Source organism: Eschscholzia californica, unplaced genomic scaffold (genome assembly GCF_041429995.1).
Source record: "Eschscholzia californica isolate CP2 unplaced genomic scaffold, dmEscCali1.0.p SCAF_3, whole genome shotgun sequence".
Lineage (NCBI taxonomy): Eukaryota > Viridiplantae > Streptophyta > Magnoliopsida > Ranunculales > Papaveraceae > Eschscholzia > Eschscholzia californica.
In genome coordinates this window covers 34,377,223-34,401,146 of record NW_028238420.1, presented here as the reverse complement: position 1 = coordinate 34,401,146, position 23,924 = coordinate 34,377,223, and the positions used below count along the sequence as shown (strand labels likewise).

General features: G+C 39.1%; 1 long non-coding RNA gene across 1 annotated transcript; it reads right to left on the bottom strand.

Annotated features, from left to right (window-relative positions):
• Window positions 1-11: 11 nt before the first annotated feature.
• LOC147549759 (uncharacterized) lies at window positions 12-23,188 on the bottom strand. The gene is made up of 2 exons (XR_015237857.1): window positions 21,635-23,188; window positions 12-2,843 (listed from the first exon to the last, which is right to left on the bottom strand). It is a non-coding gene; the product is annotated as an uncharacterized LOC147549759 (long non-coding RNA).
• Between the last annotated feature and the right edge of the window lie 736 nt (window positions 23,189-23,924).

The following is a 23,924-nucleotide window of genomic DNA, read 5'->3' as shown; positions in this document are numbered from 1 at the left end:
ACTCAAATTTAAGTTTGATAACATGAATCCCTCATATAAATTAATTTCTCTCTAGAATTCATCACATACAAGTAGCTAACAACCCTAAAATCAAACAAGACTAAGCTAGATAATCAATTAAATCACCCCAAACAAGAACAAGAGGAAAATGAGTAAGAAAAACCCTTGGAGAACAAATGGAGTGAAAAATCTAAGCAAACCAAGCAAAGGAGCCAAAAGGGTTGCTCTCCGGCCATTTTAGGTGTTGTCCCATGCCTTAGCAAGCTGCTGGTCGGCCAATGGAGTTGCTGGTCGACCGTTTTAGCTGCTGATCGGCCATTGTAGCTGCTGCCCCGGTGCTATAATTATTGTCCAAGTGCCCCTTTTTCTCCCTTTTTGGTGTTTTCCTTGCTATTTCTCTCTAAATCTAAGTTTCTCTCTCTAGATCTTTATGAAACTCAAAACCCTAGCCTCCATTACATTTTCTCTCTCTAAAAATCAGCGCATAAGGAAGAAGATGAAGTGTAGAGACCAAGTTAGGGCATTAATTTCTATTTCCTACCCCAAAAGACCACTTTGCCCTTCCTTAGTAGTTATAGTCACTCCTTTGTCTAGCTTGACTTCTTCAAGTTATTTTGACTCATTCAATGACTCCATTTCATTTTAACTTGAATAATGGGCTCTCTAACTTGACCAAAGGGTGCAAATGACAATTTTGCCCTTGTCTCCTAACTTGCTCATTTCTTATGCTTTTCGTCTCTAATCTTCACCAAAGTGATAATCATGTTCCAAAGACTTCATAGACTTTCTCAAATTATATTTTGACCCTCTTAGATGCAAATGACCATAATACCCTTGGTGAGTCTTTATCTCCTTACTTGCTCCCTTTTGCTCTTAGACTTTAAGGACCTTTTCTTAGATTCTTTTAAGTGCTTTTGACTCTTCTAGGGTCTCCTTAGCTCATTTCCTTGCATAGTTCTTTTATGGTACCTTGTCATGAATATAAACATATCTTATTAGAATTGAAGCATAAAATGGACTAATTCATCTAAGTTAAGTGACCTAAATGTGATGTTTTCACATCACATCAAACACTCCTAACTTAGGCTTTGCTTGTCCTCAAGCAAACAATAGAAAATTACACAACAAAGCAAAAAATCTAACTAACTTTCGGAGGAATCCCGGTTGCATTTAGCCTATGCAACAAGCCTTTAAACCCTTAGGTTACCCCTAAAGGACGAGTTTTGTCTCGTGAGGGTTTCCAGTGAATACACCCACAAAGTTCTAGATTTCCAAGGGATATAAGAGCTCAACTATCGATGCAAATAAGGTGATGATCAACAAGTGAGAGATTTAAATATGTCAAACATATGAATCAAACCGATAAATACAAAAGCATGCTAAGAGTCTCCTCACTAATAGTTTTATACTCAAATGCAAGTATCCCATCATCATGAGCGTCATCCAAGTCTAAAGTAACAAAATCTTGTTTCCTATCATAGCACATTTCGCCTCGACTTTGGCCTCACGGTTATACGCTCTTAAACATGAAATCACTCAAAAACGAATTATAATGGTTTACTCTCATATGTGAGCATAGTAAACTCAACATATACAAAAATTAAATGAGGATATCAAGTTCTAAAACGAAATGATCTCTTAGGAATGGAAATAACCACTAACGGAATGGGGAAGCTCACTCACCCTTCTCACCCACTCTACCCTCTAATAATGCCTCCTAAAGGTAAACGGATACAAGTGATGGATTGGAAGATGATGAAATGTCGACGCCTTCAATGATAAAAGAACACTCAAACAACCTTTAACTTGACTTTTTGCATTGAATACTTTATTTATTCCAAACACTTACATAAACACTCAAAAGTTCACATGAACTTTTACACAAAAACAACTTTCTTTCTTTTTCTTTTTTCTTTTTTTTTTTTTTTTTTTTTTGTTTCTTTCTCTTTTCTCCTTTTTACACACATAACCAAACACCAAACACAAAAGTACAAACTAGTATTCTCAACAAATCACTTTTGCTTTCACACTTTGCTTTCACATTCTTTCTTCTTTACTTTTCATGTCTTCATTCTCGGGAGTAGTATGATGAATGGATGGTGGAGTATCCGTTTCCCTAAAGTTGACACTATTATCGGGTTTCATGGACTATAAGAGTAAGGTTTATTCGCTATCCTGATGTCATTCCTAGTGGCTAAGGAAGTTGAGCTCATGAGATCGTCTAAGCTCTTTGGGAAGTTGCGAAGTTGAGTAGCTCTTCATTCTACTCGGAGTTAGCGCGGAAGAGTACACTCAAAAGCAATAGAAAGGCTCAGATATCTCACATGGGTTTAAGTCTCCACTAATGACTATTTTAGGTCACTTAGAAGTGTTCCTTCTTCCTTAAGATGATACCCACATGATAGCACACGAACACTAAAGGACTTAACATTCATGAAAAGACTAAGAGCATGCATAAGATTTATCGAGAAAGACACACATGCATCAACATACTTAAGAATACCACTAGAGTCATACCAAATCTACCCAAAAAAATTTCAAATTTGGTCGAATTTTTGAACTCTCTAATCTTTTGAAATCCAAGGTCATGAGGCCAAAATGTCATATCCCCATCCCCAAACTTAAAACTAACATTGTCCTCAATGTTATAAGCATATACTCACCAAAAGATAAGAGGTACAATATGTTAAAGAGAATAGTGGAAGGATATTACCATAGCCGGAGGAGATAAAGAGTGCTACTACCAAGACTTATGTATTCGAGTTCCAAGTTGATAATAAATCCACCGTCATCCCCAAACTTGGACCGAACCACGTCTCAAAAGTATACAAAGCGAAACACTCCTAACACATCAAGAAATAGCATAAGAATGAAGCATAAGCATGACCATGAAGGAGTTGAAGGAGATGTCCTTCGACCAAGGTGACAATGCGAACAATTTGTCGGATAGGACAATTGATGTGGCAGATCATCAAGTCCGATTGATTTAGGGATCGTAGAGTTGTAGCTAGAGACCAACTACGATCGTCGAATTACGAAGTAATTCGCGGCTAACTTCGATCGGATCCTACAACGGGTTACACATAAGAGTGACAAATTGATCTAGGATATGACTAGTGGGAGTGAGATATAATCATGGGAGTGTCCCATAAACATATCTCATAGGCCTAAAAAGGAATTAGGCAAAGATAGTACAAAAAGGCCAAAAACAGGGTTTTTGGGCCTAGACCGGTTCGGGTACTTCTAGGACTTGGATTGGGCTGAATTTTGGAGGGTTAGTTTCTGATATAATAAACATTATATCTGCAAATTTTCGTGGTGTTTGGACACCTCCTCCTTGGGGAATTGAGAAAATACCAATAGTTGCTATTTTCGACTATTTCCCTAAATCTTATTCTAAAGGGTGTTTTAGGAAACCTAAAAGGAGGTGGATTCTTATTAGGGTTCTATATAAACACTCTTAGGGAAGAGAATAAGGTGTGGAATTTCTCTCTAAGCTTTCTTACTCTACCACATCAAGTAGAGAGGAGAAAGTGAGCTAATTCCCATTACTATCAATCTAGTCAAAGAAGAAGGTGTTCTTCCTTTCCAACCACCATTGGTGTGCTAGCTATACAACAAGGTGGGAGATCAAATTGATTGCTCGTGTCCCAAGTAGAGGAGCTACACTTGAAGCTCTTGGTCTTCTTCAATCAATTCAACTAGTTCGAGGGAAAAGCGATTAAGGTAATCCACTATCTCCATTAGATTAATTACTAGTTTTGCATGTGATCCTGGGAATACTAGTGTAGACATTAGATGTCATATTTCCGCTATAAACACTAGTAGAAGGGTGTAAATCCCTACAGTGGCGTCAGAGCCTCTTGCTATTAACTAGTTTTTGCTAAGAATCGAACTAATTTATATGCTTGATAATTTGAAAATTGAGTTTATAAAAGTATTTTAAAAGGTGTTTTTAAAAAGGTATTTTAACTCATAATTTGATGGGATTCAATAAATTTTCAAATTGAGAATCACATTGATGATTAAAAGTGTTTTAAAAGTCTCAATTTGATTGAATTTCAAACTAATCCATGCTTGATTAAATTGATAGTTATGTTTAAAAAGATTTTAAAACATAAAATTTGATTAATTTTGAATTGGATTCAAAGATTTTTCAAAATTGATTTCAAAATTGTTCTTTGAAAAATTTCAAAAACCTAGATTTTGATCCAAAATTGGTTTGATTAAGAGTTGTTTTTAAGTTTTGGAAACTTTTGAAAAACAAAATTTTGGAATTTTAGAATTTTAGAAGTGTTCTAAAAAGAGTAGTTTTGACTTTAGGAAGCTCTCAAAACAAATTTGGAAAAATTTAAAAGTTTCTAAAAGTTTTAAAAATTTTTAGAAGTGTTCTAAAAGGAATTTCAAAAATTTAAGAAAAGTTTTAAAAATTGGAAAATAGCAACTTAGAGTTGCATAAGAAAAAAAAAAAAAAAAAAAATTTCTTTTTGGAAACTAGGGTTTTGAAAAACCCTAGTGTCCGGCCAGGAAGCTCCTGGATGCGTCCTCTGGACGCGTCCAGAGCAGCTGCGGAGACGCGTCTTGAAGACGCGACCAGCAGCTGCGACAGAAGCTTCTGGACGCGTCTTTGAGACGCGTCCAGAGCAGCTACTAAGGACGCGTCTAAGACGCGACCAGGAGCTGCGAAGGAGCTTCCTGGACGCGTCTAGGACGCATCCAGAGCACTCGACCAGACGCGTCTGGGAGGTTCTGGGTGTCTCGGACTAGTCCGAGACACCTAGTGCTGGTCCGGTCCAGTACCAGACACGTCTAGGACGCGTCTGGTACATGGACTAGCGTCCTGGCTCCGGCCAGGACGAGACCAGGCCTTGATAGGCCTCGGCCAGGACATGCCGGCCCTATGGGCCGTGCTATGTCCGGACCTTGTCCGAGCCCTTTTTGGGCTTGGGCCGGGACTTGTCTATGACTTGTCCCGGGCTTTTTCGAGGCTTTTCGGACCACGAAAAGGGACCATCATTCGAGTGGGAGTTTTTGCCAAAAAATTTTCCGATTCCAACCAAATAATTCCAAAATCAATCCGGGCCATCCAATAGCCCAAAACGGATTTCTCTTAAAATTGATTTATGAAATCATTAAGAATCGAACCAATATTTTTTCCGAAATTGACCCGGGCTTTCTCGAGCCCAAAACGGAGTTTTTCTTAAAGATGAGTTTAGAAATCATAAAAGATAAAACCGGAAAGCACCATTAGTAGAATTCTTCGAATTTAGACTTAAGGTCCGTAATGTGACATGTGATGTCAACAAAAGTATCTCCCAAGATAATCATGCATATATAATTCTTAGCCTTGATATATTATATGATTGCATGTGATGTGAATGCGGGAAACTAGTATGGCCATAGATTTATTTCTTTATTCTTGTTTTAAGCACGGATGGGTGCATGCTTTGTAATTAATTTTAATTTCAAGTTTATACGATCTGCGAATCGTTAGAGTCTTGTAATTAGAGTTTAGGGTCTATGAGTCCATTGAAGAAACTCGAGGATGAAATCCAAAGGCGAGTGGGAGAAATCAATGGAGGTTAAAAGATGGCGATCTAAGACGAACCAAAAGGCGAAACAAGAAGAAAACCAAGGGTGATTAGATCTTCTAGGTTAGGGGCCATACTAGGATCCATGTCTGCTTGATTTACTTTCTCGCGCGCATTTACTTACTTATTTACGCTTTATGTCGTGGATGTTTGATGTGGCGCGAAAATGCCACATTTAGGTCACTTAACTTTGATGAGTTAGTTCTTTTCGAGTTTTATTTCTAATTATTTATGTGTTTTCATTGCTAGGTAGTTTATTTGGGGTTTGGTGTGTAATTCGGAATAAAGAGAGCGAATTATCACATTTTTATCTTATGCGGCAAAAGGGAAGAAAAGGGAACCAGGGGTATTTTGGTCATTTTGGTCAAAATCAGAAGTCAAACAACAAGTGAAGTCAATGACGAGTCCGACGGTGAAAACGGAAGTCGATTCGGAGTTCGGACGGAGAAGTTGGGAATGAAAGAAGCCGAGGTTCGGTCTTGAAACAAGGATTCTATGAAGGCACCCCCCTTGGTTCTAAATGTAGAGACAAGATGAAGGCACTCCCTTGCTTTAGAAAGAAGCCCAACCCAAGAGCCCAAAAAGGAAGAGAATAGTAGAGATTCTATGGGCACCTTTTTGGTCCAAGTCAAAATGGCCTAAGACTTAGTCAAGTTTGACTAAGTCTAGGGTTGTGTAAACACAAGTTGGGACACTATTCATCATCTTCAACCTTGGGAAAGGAGGCAAGAAGGAAGGGAGAGAAAAAGGAGGCTAGAGCTTGAGGGTTTGTTCTTGAGAAAGTTTTGAAGGTTGAAAGAGAGAGAAAAGAGAGAAGAAAGGAGGAAGATCCGGCCAAGCTAGGCCGGCCAGCACTAAGGCCGGCCTAGTCTTGGCCGGCAGCAGCTCGGGACGAGCACAAGAAGATGGCTGCTGCTCGGGTCTTGAAGTGTGCACGAACATCAGCACGGGAAGCTAAAGAACGGCACGAGCAGCTCGGGATTTGGCCAGGAACAGCAGCTGCAGCCCGAGCAGCTCAATTAAAGGAAGCTTCACGCACGGTACAGCCATGAACAACAGCCTCGAGCAGGTTTGGAGGCGGCTGCAGCTCGGGAGCAAGCTCGGGACGCGCACTCAAGAAGCCTTTGGCCCGGACCTAAGCTTTTTGGCCGGATCTTCTTGGTTCTTGGCCGGAATTTCACCATTCTTTGGCCGGATTTTGCTATAGTTTCCGGTCACTTTCTTGATCCGAAACTTTAGGGCTTTTGCTTCCCATCATCTTGGCTTGCTTCCTATATGGTTTGATTTGATTTTGGGTTAGAAATTGCTAGAGAGAGAAAGCTAGGGTTTAGCTTTAATGGAGGTTTGTGATAAATGGAGAAGATGATGGTGATCGCTATGGGGAACCCAAAATTTGCTAACGGGAGATCGGCTGCACCTTAAAGACTCATATTTTCCGACGATCTTAGCCTCGAACCACATTGAAAAAGGGGGATTCTCTCATCATCTTCTTTCCATTTCTTATTTAATCACCATGTTAGCTAACTTTAGTGTGTCGATTATATGAGATGAAATGTGATGAATTCGTGATTACGTTTAATATGATTTGATGTTTTGATTTGAAATTGATGTTCATTTATTTCGATTATCGTTTTGATCGTATTTTCATGTGTCTTGTCAAGCACTTCGCATAGTTAATAGACGAAACGAAGTATTCGATATCAATCGTAGTCTAAGTCATAATTTCATGTGTCTTGTCATGCACTTCACATAGTTAGGCGACTAGACGACACTTTCGATGACTCGGGATTAACTCGATATAGACGTTTGTTTGACTAAGTATGATCTCCGGATATACGTAGTACTTAGAGACATCTACTTTAGGAGTCGAATATCGATTTTACTTTGACACATTAAATCGGACTACACATAGTCGTAGGTTTATCATTATGGATTCCCGGACTTCGACACCTTTCTCACTTATTTGTTGCCCGAATCGAGTCTTACCGTCTCCCGACTCTTGTTCCTTCGACTCTTCTCTCAAACCTCTCTCGCCCGTTTACATTGATTGCTTAGTTTAGTTTTACTCGTTTTCTTCTCTTATTACTTATTCATCATATCAAAATCCCCATTTATCTTTGTTTCCTTTCCTATTTAACCTAAGTTAGCATTTGATACATAGACCGGGGGATAAGACCCTTCGACATCCAAGCTACCTTCCTATCCTTGGATCGATCCCGGCTTTGCCGGATTACTACTTGATACCTCCGCTTGGGTGTGTAACCTTTTCGGGTGCATCAAGTTTTTGGCGCCGCTGCCGGGGATAGGTTTAGTAGTTTAGATATCGTTTACGTGTTTTGTTCATTACTTTAGTGTTATTTGCTTACTTGGACGTTTATTTTCTTTGTTTTTTTTAGTTTCTTTTTAATTCTTGTTTTCTTTGAGGTACTCATCCAAGGAGCTTTAAAGGACGAAAGCAAACAAGTTTGGGGATAAAAAGGTAGAGACAAGAAAAGGGAAGAGGATCCAATTGTGGTAACAAACGCCACCTCTAGTATCGTTCCCTAACCTTTACCTATTTGAGCAGCTTAAGTGCATTTGCATCTTGTCTATTATTGATAGTTGTAGTCGAATTGAACACTTGTGATTGTTTGCATTTTTTTAATTGTGCTTCAATGGATGTTAATGGGAATGATAGTTGGAATGATGGGTATGAGGTTCATCGACCGCTTAGAAGTCTTAGGGACTACCTTGAACCTAATATGGCTAGCATACCTTCATGCATCATATTTCCGAGTAATGTGTGTAATTTAGACATAGACCCTGAGATTATTCCATTACTTCCTATTTTTCGAGGCTTAGAGAATGAAGATCCATATTTTCATTTGAGAGAGTTCGATGAGATTTGCTCGATACTCCCAATCAATGGAGAACTTGAGGGAATCGCTAAGCTCAAATTATTTCCGTTTTCATTAAAAGAAAAGTCGAAGATATGGTTTCATTCTTTAAGGCCTAGGACTATAAGAAGTTGGGATGAGATGACTAGGGTGTTTTTGAAAAAGTTCTTTCCCGCTCATCGAACCACCACCTTAAGAAGAGAAATTATGAACTTTGAGCAAGACAAAGAGGAGACCTTCTTTAGGTGTTGGGAGAGATTTAAAGACCTCCTTCTCGCATGTCCACATCATAACTACGAAACATGGAGGGTCATCGGATTCTTTTACGATGGCTTGACTTCCAAAATGAAACACTTCGTGGAAGTTATGTGCAACGGAGAGTTTATGAGTAAAAGTCCTAATGAGGCTTGGGAGTATCTCGACCTCTTAGCGGACAAGGCCCAAGATTGGGACACACCCGTTAAGAGTGACGAAGATATAGCCGAAGGAGACCATTACTCAAAAGGAGGCATATGCTTTTTCAAGGAAAATGGGGAAGTACATGATAAAATTTTCAACGTGTCTCGGAAAGAATTTACAGATATGCATGATGGTGATTTAGTGATTGATAGTGTTTGTAGCATTTGTGCAAGTCGAGAACACCTAACGGGTGAATGCCCTACTATTTATCTTTGTCGAGATGTCTCATTAGGATGCACAAATGTCGTAGACACGTATATGAAGCTCGTAGGTTCAAGGAGTGATGCCTTTACAAATGATTATGAGAATCTTCAAGAGCCCTTAGTTGATATCACTTATGCATCTCATCATGAGAGGACTCTTGAAGATGTTTCGAAATCATTTTATGAGGTAGAAACTCAGATTAGCCAAAACACCTTGCACGCCCTTAAAGAGATGGAAGCAAAATTGAAAGACATCGAGAAAGGGATTTCACAACCCCAAACTCCTAAGGGTACAGGTGAAGGTAATACACCTAGTGCTAATGTTAAGTCCAACTCCATTCTCGAAAGTGATGAAATGATTAACTTAGAGACTCCCATGACGGTAGACATACCCGAGGATCGTACGATTTTTGAGAATGGTGGTGGGCATAACGAGGTTTTTCAGTCGAAATCTGAGTCTAAACCAGTTGATAGACCTAAACCCTCATTCTCTCAACTATTATTGCCTACCTGTGATATATATATGCTTGCACCGGTAGTTCAAAGGGACAATACTATTAATGCTCAGGAGGACCATAACAACATGACTAGTTTGATTCCTGAGACCTTTGTAGATCATTTTGGTGAAATGCATGCCCCCTCTGTTATTTTATCAAACTTTGTTGCCTTGTCATCATCCAAGTTTGGGGATTACCTCTTATTTTTTGCCGTCTCACGTATAAACCCATACCATTACATTGTTGTGAGACGGTTCTTACCAGTTAAAACTTTCGTATGGGTAGACCCCCAAATATTTCGTCTTTTGTTATATGATTGGTTGGTCTATTGAGATGGGTTTGATGTTTGTGGGTATCATCTCTGAAAACCCTCCACGAGACCTAACTCGTGCTCTTGCGAAAGCAAGAGAATCAATGACTAATTGCATGGTTCGATGCAATCGAGTGATCCTGCGTGAGTGGTCATTTTTATGTTGTCATGCTTATGCTTCATTCTTATTCTATTTATTGATGTTTTAGGAGTGTTTCTCACTTTATATACCTTTGGGACGTGGTTCGTTCCAAGTTTGGGGATGGCGATGGGCTTATCATCAACTTGGAACTCGAATACACAAGTCTTGGTAGTATAAATTTTTATCTCCACCGGCTATGGTAATATCCTTCCACTCTTCTCTTTAACTTATTGTACCTCTTATCTTTTGGTGAGTATATGCTTAGAACATTGAGGACAATGTAGTTTTAAGTTTGGGGATGGGGATACGACTTTTTGGTCGCATGACATCATGACCTTAGATTTCAAAAGACAAGAGAGTTCAACAAATTCGACCAAATTTGAAATTTTTTGGGTAGATTTGGTATGATTCTAGTGATTTTCTTAAGTATGTTGATGCATGTGTGTCTTTCTCGATAAATCATATGCATGCTCTTAGTCTTTTCATGAATGTTGAGTCCTTTGGTGTTGGTGTTTTATCATATGAGTATCATCTTAAGGAAGAAGGAACACTTCTGAGTGACCTAGAATAGTCATTAGTGGAGACTTAAACCCATGTGAGATATCTGAGCCTTTTTATTGCCTTTGAGTGTACTCTTCCGCGTTAACTCTGAGTAGAATGAAGAGCTACTCAACTTCGCAACTTTCAATAGAGCTTAGACGATCTCATGAGCTCAACTTCCTTAGCCACTAGGAGTGACATCAGGATAGCGAATAAACCTTACTCTTGTAGTCCATGAAACCCGATAATAGTGTCAACTTTAGGGAAACGGGTACTCCACCATCCATTCATCATACTACTCTCGAGAATGAAGACATGAAAAGTAAAGAAGAAAGGATGTGAAAGCAAAATGTGAAAGTAAAGGTGATTTGTTGAGAATACTAGTTGTATTTTTGTTTTGGTGTTTGGGTATGTGTGTAAGAAAGTGAAAAGTGAAAAAAGGAAAAAACGAAAAAAAGAAAAAAGTGAAAAGAAGAGAAAAGAAAGAAAAAAAAAAAGGAAAAAAAAAAAGGAAAAAGAAAGAAAGTGTCTATATGTGTTATTTTGTGTTTGTGTAAGTGTTGTGGAAAATAAAGTATTCAAGGCAAGAAGTTAAGTTTAAAGGTTGTTTGAGTGTTCTTTTATCGTTGAAGGCGTCGACATTCTCGGGATTTCATCATCTTCCATTCCATCACTTGTATCCGTTGACTTTTAAGAGACATTATTAGAGGGTAGAGTGGGTGAGAAGGGTGAGTGAGCTTCCCCATTCCGTTAGTGGTTATTTCCATTCTTAAGAGATCATTTCGTTTTAGAACTTGTTATCCTCATTTAATTTTGTATGTGTTGAGTTTCCGTTATTCCATGCTCACACATGAGAGTGAACCATTACAATTCGATTTGAGTGATTTCATGTTTAAGAGCGTATGACCGTGAGGCTAAAGTCGAGGCGAAATGTGCTATGATAGGAAACAAGGTTTTGTAACTTTAGCCTTCGATGATACTCATGATGATGAGATATTTGCACTTGAGTATGAAACTATTAGTGAAGAGACTCTTAGCATGCTTTTGTGTTTATTGGTTTGGTTCATATGTTTGACATACTTAAGTCTCTCACTTGTTGATCATCACCTTATTTGCATCGATAGTTGAACCCTTATGTCTCTTGGAAATCTAGAACTTTGTGGGTGTATTCACTGGAAACCCTCACGAGACAAAACTCGTCCTTTAGGGGTAACCTAAGGGTTTAAAGGCTTGTTGCATATGCTAAATGCAACCGGGAGTCCTCCGAAAGTGAGCTAGGTTTACTTTATTGTCTTGTATTGTTTGTTTGCTCGAGGACTAGCAAATTCTAAGTTTGGGGATGTTGATGTGGCGTGAAAATGCCACATTTAGGTCACTTAACTTTGATGAGTTAGTTCTTTTCGAGTTTTATTTCTAATTATTTATGTGTTTTCATTGCTAGGTAGTTTATTTGGGGTTTGGTGTGTAATTCGGAATAAAGAGAGCGAATTATCACATTTTTATCTTATGCGGCAAAAGGGAAGAAAAGAGAACCAGGGGTATTTTGGTCATTTTGGTCACAATCAGAAGTCAAACAACAAGTGAAGTCAATGACGAGTCCGACGGTGAAAACGGAAGTCGATTCGGAGTTCGGACGGAGAAGTTGGGAATGAAAGAAGCCGAGGTTCGGTCTTGAAACAAGGATTCTATGAAGGCACCCCCCTTGGTTCTAAATGTAGAGACAAGATGAAGGCACTCCCTTGCTTTAGAAAGAAGCCCAACCCAAGAGCCCAAAAAGGAAGAGAATAGTAGAGATTCTATGGGCACCTTTTTGGTCCAAGTCAAAATGGCCTAAGACTTAGTCAAGTTTGACTAAGTCTAGGGTTGTGTAAACACAAGTTGGGACACTATTCATCATCTTCAACCATGGGAAAGGAGGCAAGAAGGAAGGGAGAGAAAAAGGAGGCTAGAGCTTGAGGGTTTGTTCTTGAGAAAGTTTTGAAGGTTGAAAGAGAGAGAAAAGAGAGAAGAAAGGAGGAAGATCCGGCCAAGCTAGGCCGGCCAGCACTAAGGCCGGCCTAGTCTTGGCCGGCAGCAGCTCGGGACGAGCACAAGAAGATGGCTGCTGCTCGGGTCTTGAAGTGTGCACGAACATCAGCACGGGAAGCTAAAGAACGGCACGAGCAGCTCGGGATTTGGCCAGGAACAGCAGCTGCAGCCCGAGCAGCTCCATTAAAGGAAGCTTCACGCACGGTACAGCCATGAACAGCAGCCTCGAGCAGGTTTGGAGGCGACTGCAGCTCGGGAGCAAGCTCGGGACGCGCACTCAAGAAGCCTTTGGCCCGGACCTAAGCTTTTTGGCCGGATCTTCTTGGTTCTTGGCCGGAATTTCACCATTCTTTGGCCGGATTTTGCTATAGTTTCCGGTCACTTTCTTGATCCGAAACTTTAGGGCTTTTACTTCCCATCATCTTGGCTTGCTTCCTATATGGTTTGATTTGATTTTGGGTTAGAAATTGCTAGAGAGAGAAAGCTAGGGTTTAGCTTTAATGGAGGTTTGTGATAAATGGAGAAGATGATGGTGATCGCTATGGGGAACCCAAAATTTGCTAAGGGGAGATCGGCTGCACCTTAAAGACTCATATTTTCCGACGATCTTAGCCTCGAACCACATTGAAAAAGGGGGATTCTCTCATCATCTTCTTTCCATTTCTTATTTAATCACCATGTTAGCTAACTTTAGTGTGTCGATTATATGAGATGAAATGTGATGAATTCGTGATTACGTTTAATATGATTTGATGTTTTGATTTGAAATTGATGTTCATTTATTTCGATTATCGTTTTGATCGTATTTTCATGTGTCTTGTCAAGCACTTCGCATAGTTAATAGACGAAACGAAGTATTCGATATCAATCGTAGTCTAAGTCATAATTTCATGTGTCTTGTCATGCACTTCACATAGTTAGGCGACTAGACGACACTTTCGATGACTCGGGATTAACTCGATATAGACGTTTGTTTGACTAAGTATGATCTCCGGATATACGTAGTACTTAGAGACATCTACTTTAGGAGTCGAATATCGATTTTACTTTGACACATTAAATCGGACTACACATAGTCGTAGGTTTATCATTATGGATTCCCGGACTTCGACACCTTTCTCACTTATTTGTTGCCCGAATCGAGTCTTACCGTCTCCCGACTCTTGTTCCTTCGACTCTTCTCTCAAACCTCTCTCGCCCGTTTACATTGATTGCTTAGTTTAGTTTTACTCGTTTTCTTCTCTTATTACTTATTCATCATATCAAAATCCCCATTTATCTTTGTTTCCTTTCCTATTTAACCTAAGTTAGCATTTGATACATAGACCGGGGGATAAGACCCTTCGACATCCAAGCTACCTTCCTATCCTTGGATCGATCCCGGCTTTGCCGGATTACTACTTGATACCTCCGCTTGGGTGTGTAACCTTTTCGGGTGCATTAATGTTAGTTAGGCTAAATAGTTCACTATAACAAACGCCAGACTAGCGTAAAAGTCCCCAAAACGTAATCTTGAGTAATCGCCTATCCAGATTAAGACACTCGTTGCGCCCTTGTTCGAGGAAGGTGGGTCGGCCTTCGCAGAGTACCTCCTCTACCTTGGGACAATGCGGGTAGGTCTATAGAAGAGGCCTACACATCTAAATGGTTCTACTCAACGAGATCAGCAAGAGAGTCTTGGATACTCGAGGCAAAAGGATAGATTAGTCATTCATTAATGAAATCTATCAACCAAGAGTCATAAGGTATGATCAGTGAAGTAGTTCACTCACCCGGAACGACGGAGTCAAAGGGTAGGGCCTTCGTCCGCTTTACTCCGAAGAACTGGGGTCTTGGAATCACTTATTCAATCGGGGACGATTTTTATTGAATAATGTGGGAAAACTAAGTTTTTCAAAAACGATAACGAGTTTTAAAACTTTGCCATTTCTTTATGTAGTTTTAAGATGACACAAACGATTTCAACATTGAATCACACCTAAGGGAGGTGCTGATCCACTTCCTAGAATGGAAGAATGAATCCGAGAATAGTTCTCAGATTCAAAAGGAAGGTCACTAGAATACCCAATCCCAATGTTGACTCATACAAGAGAAGGTCAAAAGCCATTTGCAAGCAATCGTATAACATTCTCTTTGGAAGAGTAATGAATGCTAGCATAACCATTAAGACAAACTAAGGAAGAAATTCCTACAGAAGTCATAAATGGAGAGGTACGAGACCTCCAAGGCAATCTGAAAGTCATCCTAAGGGAAGACAACAGAATACATCTATCACCCAATTCAATATCGATTGAACAGAGATTGATAAAGACCTTAAATGAGTCACTCAGGTTGTTACAAACAAACTGAGCAGAACATACGGGAATATCCAGTCTAAGAAAGGTTCTTGAGATTTGGTACAAAGAATCTAAGAAAGAGATCTTGAGATTCAAAAGGGCAAAAGGATCAGTCAAATGAGACAAACATTTGATCAAAGAAAAGCAGTTGCCGAGTACATGATCAAGAGTATTCCTCATTACTGTGAATGTTTCTAAAACAATGGCTAGACCATTTAAAAGGAAACTACCTTTAGAACCTGGAGGACAAAAGGAATGGAATTACGAATTCCGGTTCCGTATCCTTGTTAACAAAGTTAAAAACAAGTATCGTAAAATTCCTTCATCAGGTATTTAAGACCAGATGAGCTGCTCAGTGGGAGCTTAAGGGAATTACATACTTGACTAAAAGAAGTAAAGATCCAAGAGGGAGCAGAAGCAGTAATGCTAGGGATGCTGAAAGGGATCAAAGTCTTCTTTTAGACACTGATCTAGCTTAGAACTTAATAGTGATTATTTTGTTCTTTTAGAAACATATGATGTTTTAAACAAGTGGCAAAATTAACTGAAGGTTAACATTGATAATGGCTAAAATCAAGAGATTCAAACTCATTAAACTTCAGCATTGTCAATTGGGTCTTGAGGACTAATTGACAAAGTCACCCTTTTCAAAAGGCATAGAGACTAGTAATCTATTAGGACTCATACGGTGTTATGCAGACCTATAAGTTTACTTGCAGAAGCTAACGAGAGAAACTTCAAATACGTACTCTGACAACTTCATGAAGTATGGAAACGTACAAATCATAAAGTATAAGTCGGAATGTTGAAAGGTTCAAACAAAGTACAAACCGAAGTAAAAGAATCATTTTGACCAGAGAGTTTAAGTCATCCGATTAGATTGGAGTGGTAAAAACTTGAGTCAAATACTTGATAACCATCAAAGGAGTTGAGAAACCGTTTCCCAACTCGCTCCATGGAACACATCTGAGGGATGGTGGATTCAGTGGGAGTAATCGAACATTGCTATGCATAATTCGATCAAAGATGGGTTTAAGCCAGTCTTCCGAATATTTTGGGACATATTCTATAAACGATTGTTTTCACACTTACCAAAGTCCGTCTAACAGCTAAGCTTGTAAAAGCATTACAAAACTAGCTAATATCTGACGCAATTTCTTTTGAAAGAAATTTGGGCTTCTTCCACAACCAATCAAGAGAACAAAGTGTTTGTTGCTCATGATAGTATTCTTCTAATAATTAGCAGTCTGGGAGAAAAGCACTAATTGTTACAAGAATAAGTGGGAGAAAAGTACAAGTCGATTTAATTCGATCATGAGAAAAATCATGAAGAGTCATGAAGAATAATCATGAAAACTTGTACAAGACGATTAAATTCGACCAAGAGCAACAAACTGCGGCTCCTTGGAAAAGGAAAGGTAAAAGATATGATCTTGTAAACCCACCGCACAAATGCGAATGTCATTCGCAGGAGAACTCTCAAAGCAAGTGAAAGTGTCTCTAAAGGTATATCTCAAAGTAGTTGAGATAAACTCCAAGTTGTTGTTCAAAAGCCCTGAAAGGTCAAAATAAAATCTCAAAGACTCAGAGAATAAAGGTTATTTCTGAAGAGATAAAAGACCTGCGCAGAAACGGAAACTGACTCTAGATTTTGGCTAGAAGCCAAAATCATCGTGGAATCCATATCTCGTCAAGACATGAAGCTTGATAATTTAAGTCAACAGAAGACCTAAATTGGTTTTCCAAAGTAGAAAACTGAGAAGGATGGAAACATTCATGTTTCCCGAAACTAGACAAGAAGAATAAGATTCTTCCAATCAAGTTATGTCCATAGGCATGCTTCAGAAATCTATCGACGGATTAAAAGCACGCAAGAGTTAGAACCTTCGATTCAAAAGGCAATCAAAGAAGTTTGATTCCTGAGGAATGAAGAAAATCTTGAATCACGAGTTTCAAGAAGGTAAGTGGGAGAAACAAACCTTCCGGGTCCGTATGCAGACTACATACAAAAGATTGAGTACGACATAAGGTGTTGTATAACAGTAACGAACTGACTCAATAAAGGACCACACACAAAAGGATAAAATGTCATTTTGGGCATCTGAAGATCTATAAGCATAGATCAAAAGGATGATAGGATTAGAGAGACTCAGTACGCTGAGATGCTTGAGATCCAAAACAGAAAATCTAAGACTCGGAAAGTCTAAAAGAATTTCGACCCAAAAACTCATGACAGAGGGCGTTGCAAAACTCGGAGTCTAAAAGACACCGATGAGCTAGCACGCATGAGAGAGACATTTATGTTCGAAAACGTAAAGTCAATCATGTTGGACATGATTAGCATTTAAACATCCGAATTCGGATTGGAAAACCGAAACACTACTTAGTACATCCTAGAAGGCTAAAGGATGAAATAGTACAAAGTTGAACATGTCATCGTAGCAAACTTCCAGACATGGAAGGAAAGTAGGCTAAAAGTGTTTTAAGCCGGGAACTGTTGCAAATACTACACAAAGAATTAAAGGCCTTAACTCTAGTAAAGATTACTAGATATTATCAAGGTTGAAGATAGTAATCTTCAAATTAATTGATAATAAGCAAAGTTTAAAACCGACTACCACGGTAGTCAAACTAAACTGTCACCTAAGACATAGTATGAGATTCATACACAGTCTAAGGCATGAGGTGTAATTTTAAACCTCGACAAGTAAAACTGAGTGGGTAAAAGGAGTTTTACGGAAGAGGCTCAGATTTACAACTCTCGTTATCAGAAATAATAAGAATTATTTCACCAGTCGTCTAAACTTGGTTTAGTGTTTAAACGACAGTCCATAGATAATAAAACGTTCCGAATAGGTTTGTCAGATACGTGATCTGATGAATGAAACCCTATTAAGTGAACTTGGAATATTTATTATCAAAAATCCCTGGTCCAGGTCATTGCATGGACAACAATGACTCACGAAGACTAGCACGGGAGTCGATGGGTTAGCGCAGTTTCATGGGCTATAGGAATAGTATATTCTATTCGACTACGTGGGTGTATAAAAGGTTTATACACTGGATAACCCTCAAATGAGAAGTACATCATTCGTGATGAACGTCAATACTTCTCATAAAGACAATTGGAGAGATTCCTCAAAACATGAGTGCTCCACTCATCTTATGTAAGGAATGCCCGACTTTGGTTCCGTTAAATGCCGCGCCGTAAAAGGAGGTTATAAAGACGGATACTGGGAAGGACAGGATAGACATGAAGTTAAGTGGGAGCGCAAGAATGGATTGTGTCACCCTAATCACATTAGGTACAAAGTGTCTCAAGGCCACTTGATGAGTAGCAACTGAAAATGCGTGGCCGCGCTCAAACGGATTAAAAGTTAATCGTTTGTCTTTTACAGTTGTACTCGGATATCAAGAAAGTCTGAATGATGTGACGTATCAGATGGGATACTAAATTGACATGGGAATCGAGGCATTGCACTTGTTCTAAGTCCAAGTGGGAGTCTGAAGGAGTTGAAGGAGATGTCCTTCGACCAAGGTGACAATGCGAACAATTTGTCGGATAGGACAATTGATGTGGAAGATCATCAAGTCCGATTGATTTAGGGATCGTAGAGTTGTAGCTAGAGACCAACTACGATCGTCGAATTACGAAGTAATTCGCGGCTAACTTCGATCGGATCCTACAACGGGTTACACATAAGAGTGACAAATTGATCTAGGATATGACTAGTGGGAGTGAGAGTCCCTTAAACATATCTCATAGGCCTAAAAAGGAATTAGGCAAAGATAGTACAAAAAGGCCAAAAACAGGGTTTTTGGGCCTAGACCGGTTCGGGTACTTCTAGGACTCGGATTGGGCTGAATTTTGGAGGGTTAGTTGCTGATATAATAAAAATTATATCTGCCAATTTTCGTGGTGTTTGGACACCTCCTCCTTGGGGAATTGAGAAAATACCAATAGTTGCTATTTTCGACTATTTCCCTAAATCTTATTCTAAAGGGTGTTTTAGGAAACCTAAAAGGAGGTGGATTCTTATTAGGGTTCTATATAAACACTCTTAGGGCAGAGAATAAGGTGTGGAATTTCTCTCTAAGCTTTCTTACTCTACCACATCAAGTAGAGAGGAGAAAGTGAGCTAATTCCCATTACTATCAATCTAGTCAAAGAAGAAGGTGTTCTTCCTTTCCAACCACCATTGGTGTGCTAGCTATACAACAAGGTGGGAGATCAAATTGATTGCTCGTGTCCCAAGTAGAGGAGCTACACTTGAAGCTCTTGGTCTTCTTCAATCAATTCAACTAGTTCGAGGGAAAAGCGATTAAGGTAATCCACTATCTCCATTAGATTAATTACTAGTTTTGCATGTGATCCTGGGAATACTAGTGTAGACATTAGATGTCATATTTCCGCTATAAACACTAGTAGAAGGGTGTAAATCCTTACAGACCATATAAAAATGACCACTCACACAGGATCACTCGATTGCATCAAGCTATGCAACTAGCCTTTGAGTCTCTCGTATGCACGAGAGCACGAGTTTTGTCTCGTGGAGGGTTTTCAGAGATGCTACCCACAAACATCAAGGTCCCACCTCAATAGACCAACCAATCATATAACAAAAGACGAAAGGTTTGGGGGTCTTCCCAAAGAAAAAATGTAACCGGTAAGAACCGTCTCACAATAATGTAATGGCATTGGTACATAAGTGAGACGGTAAAGGTAATCCCCAAACTTGGATGATGACAATGCAATAAAGTTTGATATACTAACAGGGAAAACATGCATTTCACTAAAAGGATCTACATAGGTATGAGATATTGGTTGAGATGTCGAACTAAAACCTAAGGGGTTGCCCATAAGGCTCAAGACTAAGTCAGAAATTTCCTTAAGTAAGGGTTCAACCAATCCTTTAAACATTATTCTTGTCTCGATATCATATGTGTCCTTAGGGAAATCTATAGCCCCGCTCAAGAGGGCATCCACATCTCGTCCATCTTTACTAGCTACAAAGGTCTCAGCTAAAAAACTAGTCATGTCGTTATGATTCTCCTGAGCACTAGTAGTATTGTCCCTCTTAACTATCAATGCAAGCATATTCATATCACGAGTAGGGAACAATTGTGTATGAAAAGCGGAATGAAGTTCATCAACTAGTTCAGACTTAGATTTCGACTTTAAAACCTCGTTATGTCCATCTCCTCTCTCAGAATTTGTACGATCCTCGGGTATGTCTACCTTCATAGGAGTATCCAATCTAATCATTTCATCACTTCCAAGAATGAAGTTGGACTTAACATTAGCACTAGTTGTATTACCCTCACCTATACCCTTGAGATCTGTTGGAGTTTGGGGTTGTGAAACCCTTTTCTCGATGTCTTTCAATTTTTCCTCCATCTCTTTAAGGGCGTGCAAGGTGTTTTGGCTAATTTGAGTTTCTGCTTCACAAAATGATTTCGAAACATCTTCAAGAGTCCTCTCATGATGAGACACATAAGAACTAACTAAGGGCTCTTGAAGATTCTCATAATCATTGGTAAAGACATCACTCCTCAAACCTACAGGCTTCATATGAGTGTTTACGACATTTGTGCATCCTAGCGAGACATCTCGACAAAGAGAAATAGTAGGGCATTTACTTGCTAGGTGTTCTTGACTTGCACAAATGCTACAGACACTATCAATCGCTAAATCACCATCATGCATATCTATAAATTCTTTCCGAGCCATGTAGGCAATTTTATCTTCTACTTCCCTGTTCTCCTTTAAAAAGCATATGCCTCCTTTTGAGTAATGGTTTCCTTCGGCTATATCTCCGTCACTCTTAACGGGTGTGTCCCAATCTTGAGCCTTCTCCGCTAAGAGGTCGAGATACTCCCAAGCCTCATTAGGATTTTTACTCATAGACCCTCCGTTGCACATCACTTCCACGAAGTGTTTCATTTTAGAGGTCAAGCCATCGTAAAAGAATCCGATGACCCTCCATATTTCATAGTTATGATGTGGACATGCGAGAAGGAGGTCTTTAAATCTCTCCCAACACCCAAAGAAGGTCTCCTCTTTGTGTTGCTCAAAATTCATAATTTTTCTTCTTAAGGTGTTGGTTCGATGGATTGGGAAAAACTTTTTCAAAAACGCCCTAGTCATCTCATCCCAACTTCTTATAGTCCTAGGCCTTAGAGAATGAAACCATATCTTCGACTTTTCTTTTAGTGATAATGGAAATAGTTTGAGCTTAGCGACTTCCTCAAGTACTCCATTGATTGGGAGTATCGAGCAAATCTCATCGAACTCTCTCAAATGAAAATATGGATCTTCATTCTCTAGGCCTCGGAATATAGGAAGTAATGGAATAATCTTAGGGTCTATGTCTAAATCACACTCATTACTCGAAATATGATGCATGAAGGTATGCTAGCCATATTAGGTTCAAGGTAGTCTCTAAGACTTCTAAGTGGTCGATGAACCTCACACCCATCATTCCAACTATCATTCCCATAAACATCCATTGAAGCACAATTAAAGCAAAATGCAAGCAATCACAAGTGTTCAATTCAACTACTACTATCAATAATAGACAAGATGCAAATGCACTTAAGCCGCTCAAATAGGTAAAGGTTAGGGAACGATACTAGAGGTGGCGTTTGTTACCATAATTTGATCCTTTCCCTTTTCTTTTGTCTCCCTTTATATCCCCAAACTTGTTAACTTTCGTCCTTTAAAACTCCTTGGATGAGTACCTTAGAGAAAATAAAAAAAAATTAAGAAGAAACTACGAAAATAAACAAAGAAAACGTCTAAGTAAACAAATAACACCAAACTAATGAACAACACGACAAACGATATTCAAACTACTAGACCTATCCCCGGCAGCGGCGCCAAAAACTTGATGCACCCGAAAGGTTGCACACCCAAGCGGAGGTATCAAGTAGTAACCCGGCAAAACCAGGATCGATCCAAGGATAGGAAAATAACTTGTTTATCGGAGGGTCTCGTTCACGGGTTTAAGTGTTACTAGCTAACTTAGACAAAAATAGAAAGAACAAAGATAAATGGGGGTTTTGATAGTTAGGCATGAATCGAAAATAAACAAAAGGGAAATAACTAAACTTAAACTATTAACTAAAGCTTATTGGGAGGCTAGGGTCTTATTCAACATATGAAAGAGGTCAAGGATTCGTGAATCCATCGAGATATACCTATGTAAGTTCTTGCTTGGGTCAGTTATTGAGTTTGAGTCATCTCGACTTTACATTAGATGCTATAAGTGCTAGATATACCTAATGGTCATAACTAGTCAAAGGGTCATCATATTCCATTAAACATCGAGTCTAAAATCAGAAAGATCGCTTAAGAAGTAACTATGACATATGTTTGACATAAGACATGAAACAAGCTTAAACGATTAACCTCGTGAGAGAGACATCAAAACATACTCATCTAACCAATACAACCACATACATAAGCATATCAAGATTTCATCATAATCCTCAACAAGAGGCTTAGCTACACATAGAGAGATTATTGCATTCAACCCCAAATGAGAGTGTAATTAATGGTGTAGACATCGTGAGACAAGTAATTACACTATCTCTATTTCTAATTTCTCTCTACCTAGGTTTATTAAGCAAGAACAAGTAGCAATCAAACTCTAGAAAGATTAATAAACAAATTCAATCGTATATAAAAGGAATCATTCACAAACATACTCCAATTTAAGTTTGATAACATGAATCCCTCATATAAATTAATTTCTCTCTAGAATTCATCACATACAAGTAGCTAACAACCCTAAAATCAAACAAGACTAAGCTAGATAATCAATTAAATCACCCCAAACAAGAACAAGAGGAAAATGAGTAAGAAAAACCCTTGGAGAACAAATGGAGTGAAAAATCTAAGCAAACCAAGCAAAGGAGCCAAAAGGGTTGCTCTCCGGCCATTTTAGGTGTTGTCCCATGCCTTAGCAAGCTGCTGGTCGGCCAATGGAGCTGCTGGTCGGCCGTTTTAGCTGCTGATCGGCCATTGTAGCTGCTGCCCCGATGCTATAATTGTTGTCCAAGTGCCCCTTTTGCTCCTTTTTTGGTGTTTTCCTTGCTATTTCTCTCTAAATCTAAGTTTCTCTCTCTAGATCTTTATGAAACTCAAAACCCTGGCCTCCATTACATTTTCTCTCTCTAAAAATCAGCACATAAGGAAGAAGATGAAGTGTAGAGACCAAGTTAGGGCATTAATTTCTATTTCCTACCCCAAAAGACCACTTTGCCCTTCCTTAGTAGTTATAGTCACTCCTTTGTCTAGCTTGACTTCTTCAAGTTATTTTGACTCATTCAATGACTCCATTTCATTTTAACTTGAATAATGGGCTCTCTAACTTGACCAAAGGGTGCAAATGACAATTTTGCCCTTGTCTCCTAACTTGCTCATTTCTTATGCTTTTCGTCTCTAGTCTTCACCAAAGTGATAATCATGTTCCAAAGACTTCATAGACTTTCTCAAATTATATTTTGACCCTCTTAGATGCAAATGACCATAATACCCTTGGTGAGTCTTTATCTCCTTACTTGCTCCCTTTTGCTCTTAGACTTTAAGGACCTTTTCTTAGAGTCTTTTAAGTGCTTTTGACTCTTCTAGGGTCTCCTTAGCTCATTTCCTTGCATAGTTCTTTTATGGTACCTTTTCATGAATATAAACATATCTTATTAGAATTGAAGCATAAAATGGACTAATTCATCTAAGTTAAGTGACCTAAATGTGATGTTTTCACATCACATCATGCCTCCACATAGAAACCCCACCAGAAGACCCAGATAGGGGTATCGCCGAGTAAACCGACTCTGTAGCTGGGACCTCCTCGGTAACAGGAACAGACGAAGAAGAATGCAGAAGAGAACTCGAACCGGTGCCTGTCTTGGACCTCTTCCTCTGGCCACCCTTCCGG